This window comes from Eleutherodactylus coqui, chromosome 4 (genome assembly GCF_035609145.1).
Source record: "Eleutherodactylus coqui strain aEleCoq1 chromosome 4, aEleCoq1.hap1, whole genome shotgun sequence".
NCBI classification, from domain to species: Eukaryota; Metazoa; Chordata; class Amphibia; order Anura; family Eleutherodactylidae; genus Eleutherodactylus; species Eleutherodactylus coqui.
This window is the reverse complement of record NC_089840.1, coordinates 231,250,883-231,274,233: the sequence shown is the minus strand read 5'-3', so window position 1 is coordinate 231,274,233 and position 23,351 is coordinate 231,250,883.

Here is a 23,351-nt window from a genome sequence, read left to right as displayed (position 1 = left end):
TACTACTGAAATGTTACAAATACTGGGCTCTGCTTTTAGTGCTGCTACAGAAATGTTACAGGGGTCTGCCAATACTGCTGCTACATAAATGTTACTAGGGGGTCTGCGTATACTTCTGCTACTAAAATGTTACTGGGGTCTGCCTTTACTTCTGGCACGTAAATGTTACAGGGGTCTGCCTATACTTCTGCTAATGAAATGTTACTGGGGTCTGTCTATACTGTTACTACAGAAATGTTACTCGGGTCCCCCTAGACTTCTGCAACATAACTGTTACTAGGGTCAGCTTATACCTTTGCTACATGAATATTACAGGGGTCTGTGTATACTATGGGTGCACTAAGTCTTCCTATCGTGGTGTTCTACTTATCTGGCCCCAAAAAGCCCCAGACTGACTAGGGCATGGATTGTGGGCTGAGGCCAACATGTATTTTCTCTCACGTTACCATAGCTATCCGGGGCACTGCAATGGGATTTCTTGATGTGGCTTAATAGTGAGACCTGGGAACCTGAGATGCAGCCCTGCATGTTGCCCCTCGCCTGCCCTATCTGTTTCTGTGTCGTTTCCATCACTTTCGTAGGTTTTGCAGATTTTCACAAATGAAAACCTTAGTGAGCATCGGTCATATACAAAAATGCTCGAGTCGCCCATTGACTTCAATGGGGTTCGTTACTTGAAACGAACACTGGAGCATCGCGGAAAGCTCGACTCGAGCAACGAGCACCCAAGCATTTTGGTGCTCGCTCATCTCTACTCAGGATCTTTGCAGCTAACATGGAATGATCAAATATTTCAATGGGTATCGTGTAATACTTACTTGAAATATTTGATCATTCCATGTTAGCTGCAAAGATCCTGAGTAGAGATGAGCGAGTACCAAAATGCTCGAGTGCTCGTTACTCAAGTCGAACTTTCAGTGATGCTCGAGAGTTCGTTTTTAGTAACGAACCCCATTGAAGTCAATGGGCGACTCGAGCATTTTTGTATATGACGGGTGCTCCGCTAAGGTTTTCATTTGTGACAATCTTAGCAAATCACCAAAGTCATGTAAAAAACACAGAAATGGATAGGGCAGGCGAGGAGCAACATGCAGGGCTGCATTTCGGGCTCCGAAGTCTCACTATTAAGCCACAATAGTGGCAAGAGTGGGACGCCCCCCCCCCCGCACTGTCAGCATAAAGATCGTTCTCCTCTGCCACAGCTGTAACAGCTGTGGCAGAGAAGAGCGATGTTAGCCCATTGAATTCAATGGAGCCGGCAATACAGCCGGCTCCATTGAAAGCAATGGGCTGCCGGCGATTGCGGGAAGAATTTTCGGGAAGGGCTTAAAAATATAAGCCCTTACCTGAAAATCATCCTAAAATGTGTAAAAAAAAAAAAAAAAAAATGTATACTCACTAGAGATGAGCGAACACGTTCGGCTCCGCCCCTTTTTCGCCCGAACACCGAACTTTGCGAACACTTCAGTGTTCGGGCGAAAAAGTTCGGGGGCCGCCGTGGCAGCGCGGGGGGGTGCGGCGGGGAGTGGGGGGGAGAGGGAGAGAGAGAGGGCTCCCCCCTGTTCCCCGCTACTGCCGCCCGCGCCGCCGCGCATCTCCCCGCCCCCCGGCGGCACCCGGACACTTACGCGCGAACACTGCAGTGTTCGGCAAAGCCGGTGTCCGGGTGCGGATGTGTCCGTAACGGACACGTTCGCTCATCCCTAATACTCACCTTTCCGCTGCAGCCGGAGTTCAGCCGCGTCTGGCCGACAGTTCTCCTGAATACAGCCGGCTCCATTAAAAGCAATGGGCTGCCGGCGATCGCGGGATGAATTGTCGGGAAGGGGGTAAATATATAAGCCCTTCCCTGCAATTCATCCAGAAATGTGTAAATCTCATCTGATTGGCTCAGCGGGACCAATCAGATGAGAGGCAGCAGTCACTCACCCATTCATAAATTCATAAATGGGTGTGTGAGTGGAATCTGCCTCTGATTGGTCAGGCTGTGACCAATTAGAGGCAGTTCATTCAGCAGGCGGGATTTTAAATCCCCGGCTGCTGAATACTACTCACAGCTGTTCAGAGCAGTTCAGGAGGACTGCCGCCGGCCGCGCTGAACTCCGTCTGCCGGCACCAGGTGAGTATATATATATTTTTTTAATTTTTACACATTTCTGGATGAATTGCAGGGAAGGGCTTATATATTTAAGCCCTTCCCGACAATTCATCCCGCGATCGCCGGCAGCCCATCGCTTTCAATGGAGTCGGCTGTATTGCTGGCTCCATTGAATTCAATGGGCTTACATCGTTCTTCTCTGCCACAGCTGTTACAGCTGTGGCAGAGAAGAATGATTTGTCTTCTATATGTTCTCAATGGGGTCGGCGCTGCTGCCGCCGGCCCCATTGAGCGCATATAGAGAAGAGAACAGAAATCGCCGATCGCACATAGGTGTGATCTGCGATTTCTATGGCCCAAGAAGGACCGTTGGGGTTCTTGAAGCCTAAAACACTCCTAACACTCTCCCTATAGCAGCTCCGACACCAACAACACTTTCCCTGATCTCTGTCAGAATGCATCTGTGGCGAGCCGCGGGAGGGGCAGATTTTAATACTCGGGTGACACCTAATCTCGCCAGCCACTCACTGCAGGGGGGTGGTATAGGGCTTGAACGTCGCAGGGGGAAGTTGTAATGCCTTCCTTGTCTTTCTATTGGCCAGAAAAGCGCGCAAATTTCTCAGGGAAGAAAATGAAAGTAACTCGAACACCGCGTGGTACTCGTTACGAGTATCGAGCATCTCGAACACCCTAATACTCGAACGAGTATCAAGCTCGGACGAGTATGCTCGCTCATCTCTAAATGGCACCTTCTAATGTTAAAATCGCATCACACAAAAATCACAAAGCACAAACTTGCAAATTTTGTGCGTCTCGATTTTAACATTAGAAAGTCCCATTGACATTTGCGATAAAAAACGCAGCAATATCACAGCATTAAAAAAAGCTAGTGAGTAGGTGCCGTCAGCAATTGGTTCATCTTTAACATGCTCAAACCCAACTGTTTCCTGAAATCATGTTGATATATGACATCTTGTTGTTCTGTTGGCTCTCATAGAAACCCTTTAAACATTTTACCCACAATGTAAGTAAGACTTACTGTCCTATAGTTTCTATGTTCCCTTTTTGATTTGTTTTTGAATATCGCAGCACATTGGCTCTGCGCCAATCCAGTGGAACAGACCCCACCATTATTGAGTCCTTAAATATAAGAAACTAGCATCTGTTCATCACATTAGTAAATTCCCTTAGATCTCGGGGTGTATGCCATTGGAACCCAGTGATTTGTCTATTTTAATCTTTTTAAATCAGCTCTTCACTTCTACCTAAGTTAGATTCGTGACATTTAGTGGAGAGTAGAGATGAGCGAACGTACTCGGATAAGCACTACTCGTCCGAGTAATGTGCTTTATCCGAGTACCTCCCCGCTCGTCCTGAAAGATTCGGGACGCGCTGCGGAGCGGGGAGCTGCAGGGGAGAGCGGGGAGGAACGGAGGGGAGATCTTTCTCTCCCTCTCTCCCGCCCGCTCTCCCCTGCTCCCCGCTGCGACTCACCTGTCAGCAGCGGAGCGCCCCGAATCTTTCAGGATGAGCGGCGAGATACTCGGATAAAGCACATTACTCGGACGAGTAGTGCTTATCCGAGTACGTTCGCTCATCTCTAGTGGAGAGTTTACATTATCACTCTACATCTCACCTGACATTATATTTTCCTCTGTGAATACACTGGAAAAAAAGCTATTTAATAGATTTGCTTTCTCTTCATCACCCAATCCAAACAGATGAGGAATAGAAGCATCACAGCTAAGTGCTATATCAATCAAAACCTAAGTTAGCATATAAGTTAAGTGAGTAAGAGCTGCTTGCTTATAACTGTACTGTGTTCTAAGTATATAGTGTCATAAGTGTGTTTTGGGATTAGTAACTTTGAAGTCAGAGAATTTGTAAATGTCATTTGTATTTAATTACTGTTTTCTATTTGAATCTTTGCATACACTACTTTCATCTAAAATATCTGTATGGTACTCATTTAGAATGTACTCCATGATTGACCTTGTGCTATGTATGCAGTTCTTTAACAGCCATTTGAGGGTGTATACTGCTGTATGAGATGTGAGCAGATTGCCCATTTGGAAGACCAGATCCTGGATTGACCTACAAAATTTTGCTACAAAATCATTGCCATGTTTTGTAGCTAGAAAGAACCCACTGGAAACCATGGGCTTCACATACATGGATTTTGTAGTAATGGCTTTGTAGCAAGATTTTGTAGCCTGTGTGAACAAGACCTGAAGGAGCAACTTGTAGCACTGAGATCCATTGGCAACCTGGAAAGGAGTTTGCTACTCACTGAGCAGGCACTCACTGGGGTGAGGGTGCCTGGTAGTTTTGGAGAGCAGGATGAGCAGGCAGCTAGCTGGGTGACAGAAGGAGGGGAAGACTGAAAAGATATAGGGAGGATATTCCTGAACTGGCGCATACAAACAAGTTTGCAAAGTTGGTAGATGTGGGCGATGCAAGTACATATGCAACGGACAAGTAGCGGGAAGAGGCCTGCACTCTCTGAGTGGTTTTTAAGATGCGGCTGAAAAGCCGTGTCATGGTGACAATGAGTGCAGCACGCTCTTTGTAATCTTGTGCACTATTGAAGGTATACAACAGGATGGAGACGACTAATTGAATTAGGTGATCGTGACTGCAGTGCCTGGATTAAGAGCGCTTGGTAGTGAAATATGACTAAAACACGTACTGTATGTAGGTAAATGACAGGCACACCATTTACTTTAAGGCTTGTGGTTGTCTGCATTATTCTTGCGCTCCAGAAATTGCATATGCAACTTGCATATACACTGTTTAAGACTTTATACATGGATAAGCAAACTCTGAGGAGACAGCATCTGGGCTAAGGAAGAACCATAAAGAGAGAACTGACAAGAAATACCCTTTATAAAGCCAACTAACAGTTTTGCCATTCCTGAAACACTGTGCTCATTTTTTCTTTAGTACTCACAACCTTCTATGAAGATTCTATACTTCTTGTCTGAAGTTGTCTTCTAGTAGAAAGTAGCGCTGGCTTGAAGGGACATCAGGTTTGGAAAAACAAACTATCTCTCTGGGTGATTTATCGGCTGCTGCACAGGATTTCTTGAAAGTTCACATAACGGGTCTCTAATTACCACAGGACAGAGGAGAAGGAAGAAGCTGGGTTTTGACATGGCTCAGCTTCCTCCATGCCCATTTTGGCTCCTCTCTTTCTGAGTGACCTCTACACTGCCTTACTCCATACTGTCTACGCCTCTTCACTTCCAAATTCTAGCACTGTTATCAATTTCTAAGTGCGCAATACAAAATGAACCAGAAACCCCACCTTTTCTCCTCACTCCAGGAGTCTGTCACAGCTTATCAGCTAACTGATTTCTGACGGTGCCTAAAAAATTTTACTTTTTAGTTTTCTGACTCCCTCTTCTTATTAAATGAAATCCAGCCTAACTACACTTTGTTAAATGAACTGGTAATTAGAACAGATCCTCTTAACTTGCAGGTAAAGTTCTTTTATCCTGTAGTGCCAGTCCAGGTCACTACAGATTCGCCCTTGCTAAAACAACAGCAGTCCTTGCCATTTCCTCTCTGAATCCGAAGATTAGTTTGGGTTAACAGCTGGATCCGGCAGCTTGATATTAAAGAACGAGTTTGTTTGTTTTTCCTGGGAAATTAGATTGAGCTTAGGCGGAACCCTAGGCCTCAAATTGCTATGGTGTCTATACATTCTACTTCTCCCCAAAGGCTACATTATGCATTTAAATTTTTAGCATAAAATATAGTACACATAATAAACAAACTGACCGCCGTGCAACCTGGAAAGGAGGGAAAATTAGTCAAGTCAAGAATCACAACTGAAATTACTGAGTGTCCATAAGTGCTGATAATAAGGTAGTCCGAAAGGGATGATAAGTTAAAACAACCAGCAAACAAAAAGGATAATCATAATCAACAATTAAATTGGAAAAGTTCTTCAAGTAGCCTTTTGGGGTGAAAACTTTAGAACACAGTCTATGAGTAGTCTCTCAAGATAAAAGTCTCAATATTTATAAACTGAAGAAAACAAATTGTAATCCAAAGAAAAATGGAAAAACATGCTAAAAAACAAAAAGTCAAGAACAAAAGCAAATTCCACAGGAAAAATTAAAACATAAGCAGTTACTTATGATAGTGAGCTGGTAGCTGCCCTCTGGTGCTCCTGGTGGACCATCTGGTGGAGATCACTGGAGAGTCCTCTCCGAGGTATAGGTGTAGGACAATTAGGAATGGGTTGTGGACTTGGCTGGTGAACAGGTACTATAAAGCTGGGTATCAGAAACCAAAGTACTCGGATTACTATAGGCAAAGACTGAAGGGACAGAATTGTCGCTATCCGAAATAAGGTTCAGTTCACCATTGGCAACATCGGGTTCACTGTCAGTGTTCTGACGGTGGGGGTTGTAAAGAACACAGTTTAAGTCTGTTCCAATGTATGAGCTTTGATAGCTGATTCTTCTGTCCATATAATACAGTTCTTTATCCACATAGGGTTTGTACAAAATGGTGTAAGGATGTTGTTCCCAGATAGAGTCCAATTTTCCACTCTGTGGAAGTTTCTTTAACCAGAATTGATCATGAACATTAAATGTGGTAGCTTTAGCATTTTTGTCAGTCACTTTGCTGTTTTTGATGAACTTCCTTCATGCGGGCATTAACAATTTCCTGGGATTCTTGAAGTCTTCTTTGATAATCTTGTACCCAATCAGTGATTGCAAAGGGTTAACATCATCTGTGGGTTGTATTCTAAGGGCTACATCTGCGTGTAACTTGTCTGGCCACTCAAACATTTAGTAGTATGGATTTTACCCAGTAGAATAGTGGGGTGTATTGTTGTAAGTAAATATCAGTTCTGGTAGGAGTGCTGGCCAGTTGACAGCTGTGGTAGGGGATCCAGCTGCTGGCATCCTGAAATGAATTCATGAATAGGTGAGTGCTGCCTCTGATTGGCTGAGCGCATGGACCAATCAGATGCAGCTCTCAGTTGTCATTTAAATCCCCGCCTGCTGAATACTAATGAGAGCAGTGCAGGGAGAAGAGCCGGGTGGACGTGAGTGAGCCACAGCAGCTAACAAAAGGTGAGTATTCTTTTTTTTAGCCCTTCCCTGAAAAACAATTTCAGGATGCCGGCAGCTGGATCCCCTACCACAGCTGTCATCTGTGACAGCTGTGGTAGGGAATTATTTATTCCCCAAAGGGATGAAGAATTCCTTTGCTGCATCTGTCACAGATGTGGCAGGTGCAGCAGGGAATTCTTTTTCCTTACGTGGATGAAGGAAACACCTGCCACATGTGGCAGATGTGTTCTTCATCTCCGCCGGGACATTGCAGCTGCGGACACTACATTTTATTTTTTTTTTTTTTACACTAAAATAATTGTTTTTCAGGGAACGGCTTATGTTTAAAGCCCTTACATCAAAAACAATTCAGGGGTGCCAGCAGACCATTGCTTTCAATAGAGCCACCGGCAGCAGCCGCGGCTCCATTGAAAACATGTGGGGGGGGGGGGGAGAGAGGGTGAAATGTTTTTAAACACACGAGCACCATGTGGTGCTTGGCTCGAGTAATAAGTACATCAAGCAGCCTAATGCTTGAACGAGCATCAAGCTCGGATGAGCATGCTCGCTCATCTCTAATTATGACCACATTTATACGAGCCTTGGATGGATGGTACCCCGATCTGGGTTTAATGGGAAATAGGGCTCTTTCGTATACGTGAAGGAGCTAAAATATTTTTGTTCTTTCTAAAAACTATACTGGCATTTCCTGATATGTGTCCTATCAACATGGGGTCCCCTTTTAACGTACTCCAGTGTTTTCTCAGAGTGATTTTTAAATTTTTATGTTTAGAGTTAAAGGGAGTAATTTTTTGCTCGTTCTAAGGATGCTCAATTCAAATTTTCTGGATATCTCTTCTCTCTAAAATGTTTTGTCAAAACCTCTGATTGTTTTCTTCTAAACTTGTAGGAATGAGCTATTCCACCTAATACTTTTGTATTGTCCAAATGGGACATTAAGTTTCCATTTTTCAGCATGACAGCTAAAAAAATCTAAAAAGCTATTGGAGTCTAGTGGTTTAAAATGGGTTTTCATCTGAATACAGCCCTCCTCTACATATAGATCCAAATCTAGAAAAGTGATATTCCTTGAGTCAAAGAATCCGGTAAATTTTAGACCCCATGTATTCGTATTTAAAATCAGAATAAAATTCTCAATCTCTTCACAAGTGCCATCCCATATAAAAAGAACATCATCAATAAAGCGCTTATAAAACTTAATGTGGGGGTTATTAAAATGTTGCTCCTCAAATGCCCAATGTACAAATTTGTGTAACAAGGGGCAAACTTAGTCCCCATTGCTGTTCCCCTTATTTGAATATAAAATTGATCATTAAAAGTAAAATAATTATTAGTGAGAATAAATTGAATGCTATCAAGTAAAAATTATTTTTGTCGATCTGGCATCAATTGATCCTGGTTTAGAAAATATTTGACTGTTTTCAGGCCTAAATTGTGTGGAATAATCGAATATAGAGCGCTCACATCTAGAGTCAACCATATATAGGACTCTTTCCATGGCATTTTCTGTATCAGAGATAGTACGTGACTTGTATCTTTTAAAAAAGCAGGTAGATGTCTTGCAAATCTCTGGAGTTGTCTGTCAATATATTCTGATAGACCACTCGTCAAGGACCCAATACCCACTATAATGGGTCTTCCTGGGGGTCTTGTCAAGGACTTATGGATCTTTGGGAGAAAATAGAAGTGAGCTACTTCAGGATGTTTCAGATGTAAAAATTCTTTGTTTAGTTTATTTAGACACATTATTATATGCTTGTTCTATAAGATCTTTCAAATCTTCCATTAGTTTAGGGGTCAGATCATCCTTAAGTTTTCTATAGTTCTGTTGATCATCCAAAGTTCTTGTAGCTTCCTCTAAATAATAATGTGATCTGCTACTGTATTAACCCATGTGAGGTTAGAAGCATACGGATTATTTGTAGATTCCAGATTGATATTAGATTCTGGAACCTTATCCTGTAGATGCTGATTATCATTCTGATTTGTAAAATCTTCCATAGAGTTTGGAGAGTTAGGCACGATATTAGAAGGATGATATTCCTTCCTATGGGGTAGAGACAAATCAAGAGGTTCACAGGTAGGTGGACCAAGAGGTTCACAGGTTGATAAATCACGTGCCCGTTCCCTGACCATAAAATTGTTTTGCAATTTGTCTCGCCACTCAATTACAGAGGCAAAGACTGAACTGCCTGTGTTGCCACTCAATTACAGAGGGAAAGACTGAACTACTTGTTGCAAAACATTTCTGTGGTCAGGGACACAGCATAGAGCAGATGAGAGTTATTATACTGAAGGGCAATTTCAAGTTGCAGCATTATAGAAGAGTTTGGGAGTGCAAATTTAAGGACATGTTTGATATCCTCAAGAATAGATTAAACCTCAGACAGGGATTCTTGCATAAGTGGAAAATATGAAAGGTCTGAAGGAGTTCAAGAGGGATGTCCTCCTCTGAATCATAATTTCCTTTTTTTTCTTGCTTTTAAACTCCATAAAAATTCAAAACTTGACTTGTAAAAATGTTGCCATCCACTGGGTGGTGCTGTATCTCCTTCCATGTACAGGTTGAAGAAGAGATAAGATACATCATAAGACTGTCCTAAGCTCAGTGGACTGATTTACGATGTATGTCTTAGCTCTGTTTGTATGTTGTTTTAAGTTTTGAGTACAAAGCAGTCTCAAATTTCTGTGTGTGAACATTTATTTAGATCAAGAGGAATGTGTTCTCCTTCCCTTTGCATCTTTATGTTATAATTGTGTGCCATCCAAACTAGTTTCATTGAATGGCCTGCCAAAAGGGGAGAGATATCTCCAAAAGCTTGCTTGTTGTAACATCATGCATTTTTGTTAGCCATTGAAAGGTATCATATCTACACGATTACTTGGTTTCTCTCACTGAGAATAATCACGCAGAACTGCTTTTTAGTCACACTCTAACCCTAGTGGAGGCAACCAATCATTTGCACATGTTGTCCTTTCTAATTCTGCCTTGGATGTTTGTGTGGATAACAGTTTGCAAAAATATGTCCCCAGACAGGAATACATGGAGCAAATTTATGAACACCGGCCCTCATTTATCAAAACTGTCAAACAGTAAATCAACAAACAGTAAAAAGAACAAAACTGTTTTTGGTGCTCATAGCAACCAATCACAGAGCAGCTTTCTTTTCACCTCAGGGCTAAAGATTGAAAACTATTGCCCATAGCAACCAATCACAGCACAGCTTGATTTTACTTCAGCAGAATAACAAATGAACGCTGAGCTATAATTGGTTACTATTGGCAACAGAAAGTGCCAAATTTGTCTCAAAGAGCACCAGAACTGGGGATTTGTATACAACACAAACAAACAGATTTTGCGTTTTGGATATAAGATGCCAAGCAAGCAAAGGACCTGTTTGGGCAGAAGGACAACAGTCACACTTAAAATAGCAGCCACTCGAGTAGTTGCAGAGCCGGAGCAAACTAACGCCCAACTTGAGAATCAATGCACTTTACAAGCCGCCGCCTAACTAGCTAACATGCCAGAGCAAACTAACAGCGGACTCAAGAATCAATGCAAGGGTCATTGAATGTCTTCATTTTAAGTAATACATAGAGATCAGCGAGCATACTCAGTTTGGGTGTTTTGCACTCGAGCACCGCTTTTTCCGAGTAACTGACTACTCGGACGAAAAGATTCGGGGTGCGGGGGCAGCGTGGTGGAGCGGGCGGTAGCAGTGGGGAACAAGGGGGAGCTCTCTCTCTCCCCCCCCCCCCCCACTCCCCTCTGCAACCCCCAAATCTTTTCATCCGATCTCTAATAATACATTAACATAGCATTAATAAGCATAGGTGTCTTTTGACGCATTTATACATACTTTCTGATATCCTCTTTTCTTACTTAAAATGTCACATTTTGTTTTGCACGCATTCTGTATTGTGTATCCGGCTAGTGACCAGCCCATTGCATTTTTACATTCTGGCCTGCTGGGCTTAATACTCAGAGGACATAAAAACATGCTTCCTCTGGGAATGAAAGCCCTGCAGGCTCTGGACATGACAGTGCCGTGTTGTCAGTTACTGGAGGTAGCCGACATCCTGGAGCTGTCATCTCGGGCCGTGGGACACCCCTACTGGTCACATGATCGCCGGTATCCACCGGATACCGGTGATCCCATTAAAGTCAATGAAAAATAAATAAAAGTTAAAGTTTCAGCTCCCCTTACGGATCAGATCCTTAACGGGAGCTGAGAATACTCACCCCCATCCTCCGCGCTGTCCAACAGCTTTCTCGTCCTCCCCGAACCTGCCACTGGTATCTGCGCATGTGCATCAGACGGCATTATGTCAGACGCATGCACAGAGGGCCGGGAGGCACAGGAAATTTAAAAACTCCCTGCTCCCGGCTAGTATTAAGAGTAGCCAAGAGCAGGCAGCTGTCACCGAGAGCAGCTGTATGCAGTTCCTGGTCACAGGATCACTGCTATTCAATGTATAACAGCGATCATGTAAATGTTAGAAAAAAGTGTAAAAAAAAAGAAAAAAGTTTGTTTCATCTCCCCCCGTGGATTATATCCATGAGGGGAGATGAAATTAGGTACCTAAGGCCCCCGGATTTATCTGCAAACCTTACCCTGGCTCCTGCACATGCGTCCATTGCCAAAATGGCGGATGCAGGCGCAAAAGCCGCACATTGCTGGGGTAATTTAAAATCTCCCTGTGCCTGGCTACTAAATGTAGCCGAGAGCCTGGAGATTTCTTGGGGGGCTGCAGTTCTTGGTCATGTGATCCCTGTTATCCATCCCCCAATGGGATACTTATCTGTGGACCTTTCCCCAACTTTGGTGCATGTGCCCATCGTCAAAATGATGGATGCAAGCGCAGAAGCTGAGGAGGGCAAGGGAAAATGTAAAATCTCCTTGCTCCTGGCTACAAAAGGTAGCCGAGAGCTTGGAGATGTCATGGGGGGCTGCAGTGAGTGGTCCACGGTTACGTGATCGCCATTATCCAATGCTGCATCTCTCACATCTGTGATAGGTGCAGCAGGGAATTCTTTATTCCCCATGTGGATGAAGAAAACATCTGCCACATATATGTGTGTGTGTTTATATATATATATATATATATATATATATATATATATATATATATATATATATATATATATATACACACACATACACACCGTTTTTACTGGCATATAAGACGACTTCTTAACCCACCCCCTTCCCTGTAATAAGTAGCCCCCCCCCCAGTAAGCAATCCCCCCAGTAATAAGCCGGTCCCCTCCAGTAATAAGTAGCCTCCCCCCAGTAATAGGCAGCCCCTTCCCCTGTAATAAGTAGCCCCCATCCCCCCAGTAATACGCAGCCCCCCCCCAGTAAGCATCCCCCCCAGTGATAAGCAGGTCCCCCCCCACAGTAATAGGCAGCCCCGCCCCCCCAGTAATAGGCAGCCCCGCCCCCCAGTAATAGGCAGCCCCACCCCCCCGCCCCCAGTAATAGGCAGCCACCCTCTGTAATAAGTAGCCCCCCCCAGTAATAAGCAGGTCCCCCCAGTAATAGGCAGTCCCCCCAGTAATAGGCAGCCACCAGTAATAAGCAGCCCCTTCCCCTGTAATAAGTAGCCTCCCCCCCAGTAAGCAACCCCCCCCCCAGTAACAAGCAGCCCCCCCCAGTAATAACCAGTCCCGCGTAATAGGCAGCCCCCCCCAGTAGTAAGCAGCCCCCCAACCCATATACTTACCTCCTCCCTGCTGTCAGCGTCGCTCTCTGCCCTGACATCAGTGTGCAGCCCGGAACGCTTCCTCCCCGAGTCCTCTCCTGCGGAACTAATGAGCAGGGGACTCGGGGAGGAAGCGTTCCGGGCTGCACACGTTAGTGTGCGCCGTGATCAGCGCGATTACCAGCGGGGAGCTGCGGCGCCCCCGCTGGTAATCGCTTCAGTCGTGAGCGGCGTTGGCACGCCGCGACCCACATAACACAAGGCAGCAGGCCGGATTCGGCCCGCGGGCCTTGTGTTTAGAGCAAAAGTTCCCGGCGGTGCCGCGGACCGGCGCTAAACACCCAACGGCCCGGTCCGCGGCCCGGTGGTTGGGGACCCCTGCTTTACGGTGTTATTCCATGTTAAAGTGACACATGTCACATTTCCAAAATTTGGTTGGTCATTAAGGAGCAAACAGGCTTGGTCACTAAGGGGTTAAGACTACTGTTGTAGAATTCTTATGTGTGAGGCTCACTATAAACAGCATTTACTGTGTTGGCCATACAGGGGGCATATAAATGTGGACAATACTACTGTGTCCGTTACCACAGGTGGTATTATTATTATCTTTAGTACTATAGAAGGAGGATTGCATAAAAGTGTACATAGCATAAGAAGGGTGATGGAAAAGCAAGGAGCCAAAGATGTCTTTTGTCAAATTCCACAGAGAAAAGTTGTGACCTGGAGAAGCTGTCATGGTGGTCTGGGCTGGATACAGAATTAAAGGAAAACTAAACAAATCCATTCAGAGAGGACATCACCTGTCATCACTGGATATAAGTGTACTGAAATCCCTTTTATGGTCTACAAAGCAGCTGTGTAGAACTGGTATCTACCATTATTTGCTCAGTGTATGCTCTTTTGCAGATTTACTGCTGCATGTATTGTGACACACAGTAAAGAGACCCACTGTTGCCCATGGGTTCACATAAACCTAGAGTTGGCCCTGACAACCAATACTGTTGTTGCCTCTATTGGAGACATTTATTTTCTTTGGGACATGCATTGATATTCCTCCTTCTTCTTATCCCTTTCTTCCTTCATACTCACCCCCTCATACCAGTTCTCCCCCATCCCCACCTTCATTTTGCCCTATGTTATGTAAAATGTAAATTACCACAAATATTAATGTCTTGTTTAATTGATATAACTTGATCACACAGTTTACTTGATATTCTGCTAACTGCAATATGTTGAGAGCCTTTTTACTCTGGATTTATGCTTTTTTATGCAGAAACAGCATGTTGTTGTATTCTTTGAAATCTATTTCCAATAAAATATTTTTTTAAAAATAGGATAAAAAGAAGAAGCCTTTACAATATATGGTAAGGACTTCCATGCTATGGCAACTTCTTCCATTTTTGGCTGGAGTGTTCTGGAAAGTTGCCCAATGAATTATTACCAAAACTAAAAAGGTCAAATTAACATCACTTTTATAACCTTTTATTCACCATAATTATCAGATTTACACATCACTAACTAGTGACATTTAGGACAAAGCACTGTGTTTAGAAATAATACTTTACTCATATATGGGGAGTTACCCCCTCTATGTCCTGCTGACGAGAATAAGCATAAATAGTTCAAGGATAAATCATTGGTATGATACCTTTCCAGGCTGTCACCACCTCCACCAACTATGTTGCATTGTGCTACTTTTCTTGCTCTTCTGGTTCTAACATGGACTGAACAAGGTATGGAAACAGGATTATTCTATGTAATATTGCTTATATAGAGTAACATGTTTTTTTCAATATAAATATTTTATTTGCAGATTTGAGGGGGTACAGAAGGAAAAGAGGGAAATGAGGGTATATGGGTGTAACAGCACACCAAAATTCTCACAACATTCATGATTTGCAAAATTGCATTGCAACAACAATGAGTAGTGTGAGGTGGCACCTTAGTCCCATGTGGTGTGGCAACACTGATGTGCATACACTACCATCGCAAAAGAATGCCTCGGCATTTTGTGGGCCCTACAGAAGCTACAGCCGTACCTCTATGGCCACAGCTTCACCGTGGTAACAGACCACAATCCTCTGACTCTGAGATGCAAGATCTGGGACAAAAGTAGGTTTTAGGTGGAAAACACACACTGAGGGCTGTTTCAGGCTTGAAATGAAGCTAAAAACATGTTTCTACATATTGTGCTTGTGTTTGGTGCAGAGATGCAAAATGTGTGAAAAAGTAGGTTTTAGGTGAAAAACACACACTGGGGGCTGTTTCAGGCTTGAAATGAAGCTAAAAGCATGTTTCTACATCATGTGCTTGTGTTTGGTGCAGAGGTGCAAGATGTGTGAAAAAGTAGGTTTTAGGCAGTAAATTAGGCGAAAATTAGTTGTGGGGTGAAGATTATTTGTTCTTAAAGGAAATCCACCTAGACCAGATTTCAAGATATTTCTCCACCTTTCCTTCTCGCAGAAGTCTAATTTTTTCCAGGCTGCTAAGTATGCTGATCTCGTTTAGTCATTCCCGGACGTGTGAGAGTGTACCTTGTGCTTCGAGACATCTCCAGCATAGAGGGGGATGTTTTGGATCAATTTTGTGGAAAAGATCCGGGGTCTTGTACCATCTGGAGATTATTTTATAATTTAGCACTTGGTATCTTATTGATGTTGAGACTGAGTGCGAGTTCTTTAAGATAGTCTTAACTTCATCTTGTGAGAGTGCTATACCGAGATTGCTCTCCCAATGATTGATATATAAAGGGTAGAGATGAGCGAATCTACTCATTTCGATTATTTACTCGATCGAGCACCGCGATTTTGGAGTACTTCAGTACTCGGGTGAAAAGATTCGGGGGGCGACGGGGGGCGGGGGGAGGCGTGGCGGCACGGGGGTGAGCAGCGGGGAACAGGGGGGAGCCCTCTCTCTCTCCCTCTCCCCCCTACTCCTCGCTGCAACCCCCCACTCACCCACGGCGCCCCCCGAATCTTTTCTCCCGAGTACGGAAGTACTTGAAAATCGCGGTGCTCGGGCGAAAAAGGGGCGTGGCCGTATAGACTCGCTCATCTCTAATAAAGGGTAATCTGTGTTATATGTGAGCATGTGGTACAATTTAGAAAGAATCCCTCTGAAGGGGTAACCTTTTCCAAAAAGGGGTGTAGTTTTTAAGATGGGGTCATTTGGGGGGGTATCTATCATTCTGACATGAGCCTTTGCAAACTTAGCTTGCTGTAAGAAAACAAAGTGTTCTTTAAAATGCTGAAAAGTAATGTTAAATTTGTACGTCATCTAAATGGTTAAAAAAACACAAACGTTTTTCAAAGGTGCATTATGAATAAAGTAATCAGATGAAACTATATATCCTATCAAAAATTTGTACAGTATGTTTGCACATATTTGAGATATTACAGTTGAAAATGTGAAAAAAATGACAATTTTTTCAAAGTTTTTCCAATATTGGTACTTTTAATAAATATACACAAATTTTATTGGTCTATTTTTACAACCTAAATGAAGTACAACATGTGTCAAAAAAACAATGTCAGAATCACATGGATATGTAAAACCTTTACGGAGTTATGCTATGTTGAACGACACATGTCAGATTTCCAAAATTTGGCTCCGTCACTAAGGAGCAAACAGGCTTCGTCACTAAGGGGTTAATGATATAATCCTTACTGGCTCTATCAGGAGGAAATCACTGCAGAATTGATTATTAAATTCAATGAAAGCTGCATAAATTCCTACAGAACATAGTGAGCGCCCCCTATTGGCAGCTGTCGTCAGAGGGAATTATATTGTTTACCTCAGCCCTCCCACAATGTATTGCATATAACCGTTAACCCTCTTTGTCAGATTCTTGGTATTGCACACTAAACCATTTTAAGAGCATTAGGAATAAAAGTGTAAACCCCTAATCCACCCTATGCAAAAATATGTGATGTAGAACATGTGGAAAGTTGGTACATTTATTCACAAAAGTCAGTAGATATGGCTGGCATATAATTTTCTGGCATATACACCAGGTATACAGTATGTATCAGATATATCATAAACAGAACCTTGTTTTCCCCACAAAAGCCAATCACCAATTACTCACAATGGGACTGATTCATTTGATAGAAGTATAATTAGAAAATACAGTATAGACAACTCCATAATATACAAGGGGACGTTCCCCTAAAATCAGCTTCTACCTTATTTTTTACATTTTGATTGTGATCCACAATGTCTTCCAGCTGGTTCCACTACAAGTGACAAGAAATGGACGCCCAGAGAATATGAGCAGCAATATTCTATCCTGGAGAAAGCTGCAGCTGCTATAGAAAAGATCATGTCCTCAGAAAAAGAGAAGAAATATATTCGTGAGTGCTGCAAACATTTCAAATACAAGATACATCAACTGAACAACTATGCTCACACAATAGCTAGAATGGTACTGAGGAATGAAACGTTCCGTAAAAAAATTACAGATGGAACAATAACAAAGGAACTTACTCTAGAGTTTTTGACTGACCCATTGAAGCACATGGAAACATTTGTTGAAAAAGTAATGGAAAATAAATAACTGATCCTTGGCTACTGTATGTTACAGGTAAGAAAAGGCAAGAAGTACAAAAAATACCATAAACCCAAATATTGTCAGGTCTGGGCATTTTGAGTCTGCTATGAGACCCCCCTTGTATAGTCCGTGGGTTATATCACATTAAATATTAGCATTATGTTAAAAGGCTTAAACCCCATTTTGAAAAATGCTATTATGGCATTGTAAGTTATTAGAGAAGGCTCCTCACATGTGACCACCATCAATTATCTGGAGCAGAGAGTAAGATTGGATTGACATATTTAATGCGCAAAATTTGTGAGTGTAATACGCAGTTAATAGAACCCATTGATTTCAATAGGTTCATTACATGAGCAAGAGTCGATTGAAATTAATGGGCCTGCATAAATGCGTGCGACATACACAAAAAACTTAAATATTCAAGGTGCATATACACACAAAATCAATGGGATTTTGTGCATATTTATTTGGTGTGTTTGCATGCACAAATACATACAGGAGCTGGCAAAACACACGGGTGTTTGCGCGGGAGAAATTCACTACAAAGAGGAGTTGAGTACACAAGATCTTGGCAGCTAACATGGAATGATCATATATTTGAATGGGTATCATGCAATTCTTACTTTTTCCTGTAATGGTGCTGCAGAAAAACGGAGTACTTGCATTTTACAACTGAAGATCAGGATCAAAGCGGTGGGACAACTTGCGCCCTGCTTCTATTTAGGGGTCTCTTTAAAAGAATGGGTTGTAAATACCGTACAAAGTCTTTAAAGTTCTTGTAAGTAATTATGTTATTAGTGATTTGCAATAACAATTACCTTCTTTTTTTCAGTTCTGGACCTTCTGGAAGACCACAAGTCCCTGAACAATGTATATGTCAACATGGCATGTATTTTGGTAGATTGACAATAAAGAGCATTAATTAATTTCATTTGTATAATTACTTTTTCCTTTTATACATTCCACATGTTCTGGATTACAGGTTTCTACCCTCATTTCACGCTTCAGTTGCATGCTCTTCCAATTACAGCTTTCCATTATCATAGTTTTACATCAGCAGCATAAGGGGTCTTTCACATGAGCGTGAAGATTTTAGTCTGGACCGTGTGACGGAAATATCACGGCTGAGAACCGTGTGAGCGACAGGCAGCTGTGACCAAGTCTTGGCTGTAACTCCTGTTTAAATGTCGATTCAGATGGCCAAGACTTCTGCACATACATGACCCAGCATGAGAATACCATCGGGTGGGGGCTGGCTTAAAACAAAGGGAGGGGGTGGGACCTTAGCAGATATAGTCCCTCCCCTTCTCATATCCAGCTTATGAGAGATGCCGGCAAGGCAGAGTGGGTTAGACTTTAGCACACTAGCTCACACCCCCTCCCATTTGAGACAGCTGGCAAGGGGCGGAGAGGGGGGAGGGAAGGGGGAGGGAGTTTAGCAGTCACACTGCTAAACTACCTCCCTACTCTGGCAGCTGTCATAGGCTCCCATAGGAGTCTATGGCAGCGGCTATATTGTGGCCGGAAAAGATAGTTCCAGAACTATCTTTTCTAGCAAGTGTAAAAAAGGGCCCAGACGGACCAGACAGAATGGACACCTTTTGCACTATCTTGAACGGCCAGGCGCTTTTACACAGCGGAAATCGACAATTTAAACATATGCATTGGAAACCAATGCATCAGATGGGTGGTGTATATCGGCTGGTCGTCAAAACACGTCTGATATAAGCCTGTGTGAATAAAGCCTGAATAAAATTACTGTAGGATAGCATATGCTTTGGAGGATACCTGATCTAGGTCAGCCTATATCTAATGTCCTCAATATGTCCATGAGCAATGAATATAGACAATAATCCATACTAGTAATTTAAATGCAAAGTAACTCGGTTTGTCTGTCTGTTACCCTTTCACGGCTAGACCGCTGAAGCGATTTTGATGAAATTTGGCAGGGAAATAGCTTGCATCTTGAGGAAGGACAAAGACTACACTTTATCTTGAAAATGTATAGAGTTCTGTAAGGAGCGCGACAAGACAGATTTATTTGGCAGTACGGTGAAGCGGAGGGGAAGGTGGTGCACATTATAAGCTATGTCTATACAAACGGGCAGGCCTGCGAGGGCAGATGTTGTTGCCACACGTATGTGATTATTAAGTGCGGCAGAGCAAAGGGGAGGTGAGTGCCCATCATAAGCTAGGCCTCCCCAAATGGGCAGATACATGATGACAGACGTCGTTGCCAAACATATGCGATTATTAAAGGGGTTGTCCCGCGCCGAAACGGTTTTTTTTTTTAACCCCCCTCCCCCCCCCGTTCGGCGCGAGACAACCCCGATGCAGGGGTTAAAAAAACAAACCGCTCAGCGCTTACCTGAATCCCGGCGGTCCGGCGTCTTCATACTCACCTGCTGAAGATGGCCGCCGGGGTCTGCTCCCTCCGTGGACCGCAGCTCTTCTGTGCGGTCCATTGCCGATTCCAGCCTCCTGATTGGCTGGAATCGGCACGTGACGGGGCGGAGCTACACGGAGCCGGCATTCTGCACGAGCGGCTCCATTGAAGAGAGCAGAAGACCCGGACTGTGCAAGCGCGGCTAATTTGGCCATCGGAGGGCGAAAATTAGTCGGCTCCATGGGAACGAGGACGCTAGCAACGGAGCAGGTAAGTAAAAAACTTTTTATAACTTCTGTATGGCTCATAATTAATGCACAATGTACATTACAAAGTGCATTAATATGGCCATACAGAAGTGTATAGACCCACTTGCTGCCGCGGGACAACCCCTTTAAGCTAGCAGGAATACCCGGCGTTGCTCAGGATTAAAACTAGAATGAAAAACATATTACCATGGATTGACATTTTAAAGAAAAGCTATGTTGCCCATAGCAACCAATCATAGCGCAACTTTAATTTGACTTTTGCTGTGTAAGAAATTGTTTCCTTTTGATAATTGTATTTCCTATCCATTTTTCGGTCTTCTTTTAATATGCCGCGTCAGATCTAGCGTGGATCTCTTGCAGCATCAAGGAGCGGGCCCCAGCCTAGGAGACAGCGGGGTAGAGTTTGGGCCCTGTCACGGTGGTTCTACCACCTCCCACCCGAAGGGTAACTATTGAATCATCCAAAGAGCTGCGGGCAGGCTATTAAACAGGGGAACCCAATGATGGATTACCTTAGTCTTTTGTGTCACACGTGACGCCACTGTTCCGTCTTCTGCGGTGAATCCAGTTTTTGCTAATAAAGAGTCCACGCACAGGGATTTATCTTTTTCAGCCAAACCGGGAATGGTCACTGAAGCTTGTTTACTTGAAACAGCTTGCAAATACACACTAGCAGGAAAAAACTGCAAACTTCAATGTGGTGTGACATGGAGGATTCACAAGTGAACAGGAGAAACCACAGTCCTCGTTATCTGTGGGTCTTGATTCCGGAGGATTTACCGGTGAATAGGAAAAAACACAGTCCTACTTCCGGTTCCGGCACCATGGAGTAAGGCAGTGGGGAAGCTGAGCTCCGGCGTCTCCGCTCCAGAGACAAAACCCCCGACACAGCCGCTGCCCGCACCCGGCTCCAGACCCCTGCTAAAGCTGCTCGGGACACCGGAGCAGCGAAAGGGTGAGGAGAAAGCAGCGGCGATCACCTAGGCAACCAGATACACAGCCGCGCGGCAGCTCCGCTGAGCGCGCCGACCGCAGCTAAAAGGAGGGAGAGAAGCACCAGCGCCTACCTGCAGGAAACCCCCAGCGGACGCAGAAACCGGAGGAGAAGCGGAGACAAGGAGCCAGGTACCCGTGGAGGCACAGCGAGGAGCCGAGCGGGAGAAGGGAAGGGACACGTGGCGCGCCCCTCCCCCCCTTCCATCAGGGGAGAGAGGCAACGAAGGCAGCAGAAGAGGGGAAGGAAGCAAGCCTCCAAGGCAGAGCATTCCTTGCCCTGTGTAACATCCAGCACCTGCAGGGCAGTAACGGGCAAACGGAGGGACAGGAGGCACATCTGAATAAAACGGGGCCCCTATAAAGAGGCCCAGACATCTAGGCGCAAGAAGGCTACCCACCAACAACGCCACAACTGCTTATCCTCAGAACTGTACGCGGGTCTACAGAACCGCCTGTCCGCAGAACCGCCTGTTCCCAAAAGTGTCGACCTCCTGAACCACCTATTTTCAAAACCGCTTAGGCCCAGAACCGTCCACCTTCAGACCCCGCTCCTCTCCAGAACCACTACTTCCCAGAACTGTTTACCCTCAGAACCACTGATCATCAGAACCGCTGATCATCAGAACCCTGATCTTCAGAACCGCTGGTCTTCAGAACCGCTGATCCTCAGAACCGCTGACCTCCAGAACCGCTGACCTCCAGAACCACTGACCTCCAGAACCGCTGACCGCCAGAACCGCTGTTCACCAGAACCGCTGTTCACCAGAACCGCTGATCACCAGAACCGCTGATCACCAGAACCGCTGATCCTCAGAACCGCTGATGTCCAGAACCGCTGATCTCCGGAACCGCTGACCTCCAGAACCGTTGATCTTTAGAACCGCAGATCTTCAGAACCGCAGATCTTCAGAACCGCAGACCTTCAGAACCGCTGACCTTCAGAACCGCATACCCCCAGAACAGCCTACCTGCAGGGCCACCTACCTGCAGGGCCACCTACCGGCAGGGCCACCTACCTTCAGGGCCACCTACCTGCAGAACCGCCTACCTACAGAACCGCCTACCTGCAGAACCGCCTACCTGCAGAACCGCCTAACTCCCAGGACGGTGTATTTAAAATCGCCTGTACCTGAAACCTCCACACTCCAGAAGACTTGCACATCTTCAGATCTACTTATCCCCAAAACCATCCGGCAACATCGCTGTATGGAGGACTTTATAGCTAAGATGGGCCGCACTAAAGGAAAACAAGTGGAGACACCCGCAAAAAAACACACTTAAATCAATGCGGGAAAAAGAAGACACCGCCAGAGAAAATCATCTTCGAGCAACTAGCCCCGACATTTCAACACCAGCAGACCAAGAAGACACCCCGGGCCCCTCGACCTCACCAAGAGACCAACGAAATAAGAGCAGATCACTACCGGCAACCCCGCCTGCACGAAACTAGTCAACGGCGTCGTGAGTATGTAACGACATGGAAGGGACACTGGGGGGTGGGGGGGGGGGGGGGGGGGAGAAGAGGACACCAAGACAAGAAAAGAAAGAAAGACATTTTTCATGTAAAATGATGGACACTTAGCATAAGACAAGAGTATAGAGATTCTATTGGTATTTCTCTGGAGCGGAGAAGAAATACATAATGTAAACCCAGAGTGGGACCCACAGCCCCACTCAATTCCATATCGTAATCCACAAGGGAGCAGGGCATAGACAAGTAAGATAAAGACACCAGAGGGGGCAATATTGCGTCTCTAGTAAGATCCTGCTCCTAACGCGGCTTACAAAGTGGAATGAGAGGAAGTCAACTCATGCATTCTTCCTCGGGGCATATGCTAGATATTCTATCCTAGAGGAAGTTGCATTGTAATTCCTGCTCTCTCGTCCACCATAGCACAGAGGTGCTGGGAGGTCCGAGAGAGGGGGAACAATAATGTGTTATAGAGTTCTTTAGTTTAAAGTTCAAAAGTTAAATTTGTAATTATTCGCGAGTGGACCCTCAGGCGCACAGTAGAAATCTAAAACCGCAAGTGCCATGAATATAATATTCTGGAATGTCAAAGGTCTCAGGTCACCCCAGACAAGATTAATGATTAGAGATGAGTGGGCACCAAAATGCTCGGGTGCTCGTTACTCGAGACGAAATTTTTCGCGATGCTCGAGGGTTCGTTTCGAGTAACGAACCCCATTGAAGTCAATGGGCGACCCGAGCATTTTTGTATATCGCCGATGCTCGCTAAGGTTTTCATTT